Source organism: Propithecus coquereli, unplaced genomic scaffold, assembly GCF_000956105.1.
Source record: "Propithecus coquereli isolate 6110/MARCELLA unplaced genomic scaffold, Pcoq_1.0 Scaffold227, whole genome shotgun sequence".
Taxonomy (NCBI): Eukaryota; Metazoa; Chordata; class Mammalia; order Primates; family Indriidae; genus Propithecus; species Propithecus coquereli.
The window spans coordinates 2992076-3000132 of record NW_012147808.1 but is presented as its reverse complement, the minus strand read 5'-3'; the positions used below and the strand labels follow the sequence as shown (position 1 = coordinate 3000132).

Below are 8057 nucleotides of genomic sequence, written 5' to 3'. Positions count from 1 at the left end.
TTCTATTTTTAGTAGCGACGGGGGTCTCGTTCTTGCTCAGGCTGGTTTTGAACTCCTGAGCTCAAACAATCTGCCCGCCTCAGCCTCCCAGAGTGCTAGGATTACAGGCGTGAGCCACCACGCCCGGCCCCTTCCCAATCTTTTTACCCTCTCTTTTCTTTTAATTCTTTCTTTTGGGGGGAGGGCAGAAGAATCAGGGTTATTGGGGGGATGTGGGCTCAGCATGGGGCTGAGGTGTGTGTGGGTGGAGGGGGCTCAGGCAGCCAGGAAGCCCCCATCCACCAGCATAGTGGAGCCCATGATCATGCTGCGTCGGTCACTCAGCAGGAAGAGGATGACGTCCGCCACATTCTCCACTTGAGCAAACTTGCCAAGTGGGATGCAGTCCAGCATGATCTTGGCCTTGTGGGGGTCACTCACAGTTGGCCTGGACCATGGGCGTCATCCCCACTGTGGGGTTTACTGCATTCATGTGGACCTTGTGCTCAGCATGTCCAGGGTACCCTCGGTGGAGCCGTAGATGCTGTGGTTAGTCACTGTGCACTGGGAGGCCTGGCTGGAGACATTCACTATGGCTCCTGGGGCTCGCCAGGCTATTGAGCCCCTGGACATGATCTGGGACACCTGGATGACAGCCTGAAGGTTCACATCAAAGGACATGTCACAGGCCTCCTCGGGGACCTCAGGAAGGGCTGCAGCAGAGCCACAGCATTGTTCACTAGCACGTCCACTCTTTCCAGATTTTTTCTTTATCTTTGATTTTCTGAAGTTTGAATATGACATGCCTATGTGTAGGGTTTTGGGTTTTTTTGTTTTTGTTTTTTTGACATGGTGTCTCACTCTGTTGCCCAGGGTACAGTGCCGTGGCGTCAGCCTAGCTCACAGCAATTTCACACTCCTGGGCTCAAGCAATCCTCCTGCCTCAGCCTCCCAAGTAGCTGGGACTACAGGTGCACACCACCACGCCTGGCTAATTTTTGTATTTTTTGGAGAGACGGGGTCTTGCTATTGGCCAAGCAGAATGTGTAGTTTTGTTTGTTTGTTTGTTTGCTTCAGATACTGCTTCTGTTTCTTTCTCTCTTTCTTTCCCTCTGGGATTCCCATTAGGCAGATTTACAGCTTTTGTAGTTATCCCACAGCACTTGGCTATTCTGTTCTGTTGGGGTTTTTTTGTTTGTCTTTAGATATAGGGTCTTGCTCAGTTGCCCAGGCTGGAGTGCAGTGGTGTGATCATAGCTCACTGCAGCCTCAAACTCCTGGACTCAAGCAATCCTCCTGCCTCAGTCTCTTAAGTAGCTGGCACTACGGGTGTGCACCACCACGCCCGGCTTCTATTGGGGTTTTTTCCCCCAGATGTTTTTATCTATGCTTTTCAGTTTTATAAGTTTCTACTGTCATATCCTCAAGCTCAGAGATTCTTCTCAGTCATGTCCAGTCTACTAATGAGCCCATCAAAGCATTCTTTTTTCTTGTTACAGTATTTTTGATCTCTAACATCTCTTTTTTTACTTTTTCTTAGAATTTCCACCTCTCTGCTTACATTATCCATTTATTCTTTTTTTCCCTTCTGTTCTTATATGTTCTCTAATTTTTCCACTAAAGCCCTTAGTTAATCGTAGTTTTTTAAAATTCCTGGTGTAATCATTCCCACATTCCTGCCATATCTGACTCTGGTCCTGAATCTTGTTTAGTCTCTTTAAACTGTGTTTTTTTGTCTTTTAGTATGCCCTGTATTTTTTGTTGAAAGTCAGCCATGATATATTGGGTGAAAGGAACTGCAGTAAACAGGTCTTTTGTAACGTGGTGGTAAAATGTGGGTGCGGACAAGCGTTCTATAGTCCCACGATTAAGTCTCAGTCTTTTGGTGAGTCTGTGCCCCTGGACTGTGAACGTCACCAGTGCTTCTCAGTCTTTTCCCCCCTTAGATAGGACAGGATGGCTAGAAGGGGCTGGGGCTGGATATTTCCCTTCCCCCAGACTGGTTAGGGTTTAATATAACCCAGCAGGTAAAATAGTTTCTCCCGACGGTAAACCCCATTAAGAACAGAATTCTCTGGTGTTTTTCTAAATGGTTCTTTTTCCTCTCTCCTTGCCAGAAACATGAGGGTATTTTTCTCCAATATTTGATGTGAGGACCCAATAGAACTCCCGGACGTAAAACTCACAGAAGTGTAGAGCCCCCCATGACTGGTGTCCCTGAAGGTTTTACTTCTCAGACTTGTCTACCCTGAGCCTCCAGCAATTTATCAATTACGGTTCAGGTTTTCCTTCCCCAGCGCTCGTTCCCATGGAGTTTCCTCCGCTCTGGTAAGTTGTGAATCTCTGTATCTGCCGGTCTGTGACTTCACTTCTCTCAAGGATCTAAGAAGAGTTGTTGATTTTCTGATCTGTTTAGCTTTTTACTTGTTGTAAGGACAGAGTGGTGACTTCTAAGCTCCTGGCATGCCATTCTGGAAATGTGAAGCCCCTCACCATAATTTTTTCAGTACTTAGGGTCTCAAAAAGGTCTTACTCCACCCGGGTGGAATTGAATTTCAGGTAACATTTGTCAAGCACCATCTACGAGTTGGATGTCTCGTAAATACTTTCACACTCACTATCTCACTCAGTCCTCATGACAGCCCTGAGAGGTGGGTATTACTGTTATCCGCATTTTACAGATGAGAAAGCTGATACTCAAACTTAACTGACTTGATAAGATCACATAAGTAAAAAATGGTAGAGCTAAGATTAAAACCAGATCGTCTTCTGACACCAAGGCCAGGGACCTACCTTTAGCAAATGAAGTCTCCAATGGTTTTCCTCCTCCTCCTCCTCGCTCTGGGACCCTCACTCATGTTTGGGTTTTCGTGGAGGTGGGGACTTTGGGGGTGCTGAGGTCCACCTACTGAATCAGTGCTGTAGCAGAGGCTGGAGCAACTCTACGGCAAATGCAATTCAGATTTATTCTAAATTCCCAAATGTACCGTCAGAATTAGCAGACAACTGGCACAGTTCAATTTCAATAAGAAGTTCTTCTGTCTTATTTTTGACTGTGTAAACCAGAGTTTCTTAATCGAGGTCTTTGGATCCTTTAAGGAGTTTCAGGGGCTTCAAGAGGTTTATGAACCTTTGGAAACCGTGTTAAATTTTGCGGGTGTGAGAAAACATGAGATTTTTTGAGGAGAGGGTTTATCTTTTTTATTAAAGTCTCAAAGAGGTCTCTGATGCAAACAAGGTTAAAAATAATTAACGTAGGCTTTATCCAAAAAGGATTTGTCCACTTTATCTCTCTGGATAAAAAGATTTTTAAAATTAAAATTTTTAAAAAATTTTCTAAAAAAGGGGATTTGTTTTACATTTTTTAACCCCAGTCTAGGGAAAAAACGAGCTACAAGTAAGGAATGCAGCAGTTCATATCAGGAAATAATAATAACACTAATACTTCAGTAATTACTTTTTTCCTCTGTGCTGATTGAGACATAGATCTGGCTTTGGTGAAACCAAAAAAAAGAAACCCCAACGATTTGTGCTGAGACCAAGAGGATGCATCTGTTTCCTGAATCAACCAGATCAAATGAACAGTGCATCAAAAGCTGCCAGTGCTGAGATTTTATTTTCTTTCAGAGAAAGATGAAGCAGTTACATTCAAAGGGGTTGGGAAAAAGAGTAAACCCAGGCAAAAAGAGAAAGAAATATAAGCTTTAATTTGGGATGATGCCAATGGATTTCTTGATATACCTTCTCTAGACTAAAGATCACTCCAAGCAGGTATTATTTCTAAAGTACCTGCAAGTAACCCTTCTCTCTGAAATCTTTGTACAATGGAGGCTTTGGCTCAGGCTGTCTGCAAGTACTACACTGTATCTTGCCACCTACTCCTGCCACTTACCCAGTCTTCCACATCTGCCATGATTCAATCATGCTTAATTCTTTGCTAAGTTCTCAGTTGCCTCTGCACCTTTGCATTTGCTATTCCTTCTCCCTGAAATACCCTTCACTCCCTTATCTGCCTGACTATCTCCTCCTCAGCACTCTGAGGGACATTTCTTCTAGAGAGGCTTCTCTAACCCCTTAGGAAGAATTAAGAGGGCTGTCCTTGCTATCTCCAAAGCATCCTGTGCTTATCCTCATCCTGGCACCTAGTAGGACCATTCCACTCAAAGCGCCTTGATGGCAGGAAACATGTGTTTCATCTGAGATCATTAAACATGCCTGACACATAATAGGCTTTTACCAAATGTGTGTGAAATGAATGCATGGTTAATTTCCCACCAGTGCCTAAATATGCAAGTTAATAGCCTAAAGTAACAGACCCTTGGGCAAATATTCTGCTCTTAAAAGTGATAGAACTATTCCCTGTTCTTTTTTTTTTTCTTGGAACCTGGAGATTTTAGAAATACTGACCTCTAAGTATCAAAAAGCTCAATGTAACACCCCACATTCAAATCAAAGGAGCTTTAAGAAAAAAAGAAAAGCATATTTAATCTGATTTATTAGAAGAGAACAGATTATATAATATATTAAAACAAAAGAAAAATTTTGGAGTTTAGTCTCAAAAACATCTCTGTTTCCTTATTGTGAGGACATTACTGTGAGGTTTAGGGTAAATGGCCATCATTGGCCATTTTCAAAATTCTCTGCATGTGACATATGAATTCCTTTAACTATCTGGTTTTCCAAGGGCTAAATCCGGGCCACTTATTCAGTCATAGTGATGTTCAACTTTAAGTTTGAGAAATGTGTTTACGAAACAGAGAGATTGTATAAAACCTTTAATTTCCTTCCTCTAAGACATGTCATGTGTGGAAAAAGAAAAGGAAAATGGACCAGAGATCGGTGATGTCAGTAATTACATCTGATTGGGAAGACCTGGTCTAAGACTTGCTTAATGTGCTTAAGGCAAATGAAATTAATCAAATCACATACAAAAAGAAATACTTTGATCTCAGAAACGGGATTTGAAATAAATACAAATTCATTTTTTAAATTGCTTTTTTTTTTTGAGACAGAGTATCACTCTCGCTCAGGCTGGTCTCAAACTTCTGACCTCAAGCGATCCTCCTGCCACAGTCTCCCAAAGTGCTAGGATAGGATTACAGGCATGAGCCACCATGCCTGGCTTTAAATTGCATTTTTAAATGACAAATAATAATTGTATATATTTATGGGGTACATTGTGATGTTTTGATATATGTTTCCAATGTGGAATGATTAAATCAGGCTAATTAACAAATCTATCACCTCACATACTTATCTTTTTTGGGTGGTGAAATCTACTCTTCTATAAATCCAAATTCTTAAAGAATAGAAGAGCTGCTCTCTTTCCTGGAAGCAGGATGCTGCACAGAATGACCAGTTGATGTTAGAATTCTATGATTCTTTTTTCATGTCAGAATAGTATAAGATCATAAGTTTTTAGATTTAAAAGGGACTTTGAAGACCCTTTGGGAATTCAAGCTCTCACTCTAGCCATCCTGATTTGATTCATATCTCTCTATCATTGTATCCCTGGAGAGCACAGGTGGGATCCAGCCCAAAATAGGCTTCCTCAGAAGGGTTTGGTTCTCTGAATATTTGCCCCAAGGGTCATGTGGTCTGAATGCCTTTATTTGAGAAAGATGATATCTAAATATATGCTTCCCACAGATATGTCCAGTGCTTTATGGTTTATAAAATGTGTTCTCATCATATTATCTAACTCAATAAAGGATGGTTCAATGGCTCTCCAAGGTCACCCAGCTTGTTATTGGTGAAACCTGGGCCAGAACCCCTGGTGAAATGCTCTCTCTCCCTCCCTGTGATACTTCCTCACTGAAAGTTATTCTGAAATGCTACGTACACGATTTTGAGCAGGAGCGCTTGGCCACATCCAGGGACAATAGAGAAGTAAAGATTCAGATGTTTTACAATGAAATTAACAAATCCCTTCATGAGGGGGGCACATTGCATACAGCCCTTAAACAAGGAAATGTCAAAGAGATATTTCAAAGCTGAGGAGAAACCGGTGACACCAAAGCCAGTGGTGTTTTGTCTCATTTCAAAGCACTTCACAGGCTTATAGGGAGGAGGTGTTACAAGCAGTGCTTTTCAAACTTTAATATGTTTAGAGGCATCTCAGGATAATGGTAAATGCAGATTCTGACTCACCAGGTCTCGGGTGGGGCCTGGGATTTTGAATTTCTAACAGGCTACCGGGATTTACCAGTGCTGCTGGTCCATGGACCACGCTGTGAGTAGCAAGCTGTAAGGAAAGAACATCAGTATAGGAAGCATAAGACGTGGATCCAAGTTTCAGCTGTGCATTTATGAGCCATGTAAAGTTGGGCAAGTCTCACTCTGAGTCTGTTTCCTTATCTGTAAATCGGGGTTATAATCACATCTCTGTATGCACCAAGAGCCTTGTCACTACTGTCCTCCATCTCTCTTCTAGGGCTCTATCCTAAGCATATGTGTGTTCATATATGTATGAGAACATTTTTGACCAAAAATGTTCATTATAACATTGTTTGTAATAGTGGAAAATTAGAAGCAACCTAAATAGCCAAAATCAGGGAAACATCTTAGTAAGCTAGGATATAGCCATTGAATTGAAGATTAAGCAGCCATTTAAAATCAGGTCTAGGGAGAAGACATAAGTATACAAAAAAAAAATGTCCACGTGGCAACATAAAATTTTTAAGCCAAAATATAAAATTGTACATATAGAATAACCTCCACAGTAAATATAGGGTGTCCCAAAGTCTTCATACAAAGGAAAAATTTTGTAATGAATATTTTGTAAGTAAAGGTATATTTAGCTACAATTTCTCATTTTCCCTATGTATGGTGACTTTTGGGACACCCTGTATGTAAAATCCCTGCCCTGGGTAACTCACAGGAACACTGAGAATAACATGAACAGCAACTGATAACTCACTACAGTTGTAAATATGAGGCATTATTATACCTCATATGAGGTATCATATCCTAACTATAAGGTATTATTATAATTTATTTTCTAACAGCATTGAGAAAATCCAGGTCAGGTTTTGTCTCCTGCCTTGGCAGCCTGCCCTAATTCTGCAACATAACATTTCCTAGAAGGGCTGAATTCTTCTTAGCAGGAAGAATTCATTCTGACTATGCTTGAAAATCTGAATCCAAGAAGCAAAGAATGTGTGTGTTGTGACTTTTGTTGTTACCCTTGAGAAAGAGGAACCAGGGGACAAAATGGAAAGACAAACACCTCACGCACTCTCTAATAATCGGGAGCTAATGGATGGGCACACACAGGTGCAAAGAGTTGTAAAGGTCATTGGGAATTTTTAAAGATTTTTCTGGAACAAACTATTTAAAGGGAGATATTAGAAGAGTAGAGGTGTTTAAGATCAAACAGACTTGGGTTTGAATCCCAGATTTGTCATTTATTGGTTGTGGGTCGTTGAACAAGTCGAACACCAATTTCTCTGAGCTTCAGTTTTCAAATCTGTAAAACAGTTCTAATAGAATTTATCTCATAAGGTAGTTTGAGAATTAAAGGAAATAATTAATGGAAGGTGCCTACTATAGTATCTGGTGCGTGGTAAACTCTCAATAAATCATAGCTAATTGTGGAGGACAGGCTCTAGGGTGGCCCCTATGTTCACACCCTGCATGGGTGTGGGTGGGACCTTTGACTTGCTTATAACCAGTAGAATCCAGAAAAGGTGATTAAAGTTATGATGATATACATAAGGTTCCATCCTGCTAGCACATACTAGAGAGACTGTCTCTCCATTGCTTGCTTGGAAGAAGTTCCCTGGCCCTTTGCCATGTTCTCAGTTGCCTCTGCACCTTTGCATTTGCTATTGCTTCTGCTTGAAGTTCTCGGAGGGCCACATGGCCAGGAACTGTGGGCAGCCTCTAGTAGCTAAGAGCAGCCCCCAGCCAGCAGCCAGCAAGAAAACAGAGACCTCAGTCTCACAACCGTAAGGAAATGAATTCTACCAACAACCTGAATGATTTGGAAATGAATTCTTTCATAGCAGCCACTTTGATGGAAGTTTGATGAGACCCTGACTCCTGAGGCCCTCACTCCTTTCTGCCTCCTGACCAAA

The 8057-nt window shown here is 41.5% G+C and overlaps 1 pseudogene; it reads right to left on the bottom strand.

The window, feature by feature from the left end:
• Window positions 1-255: 255 nt before the first annotated feature.
• Window positions 256-8057, bottom strand: part of LOC105811029 — a 37304-nt pseudogene continuing 29502 nt past the window's right edge.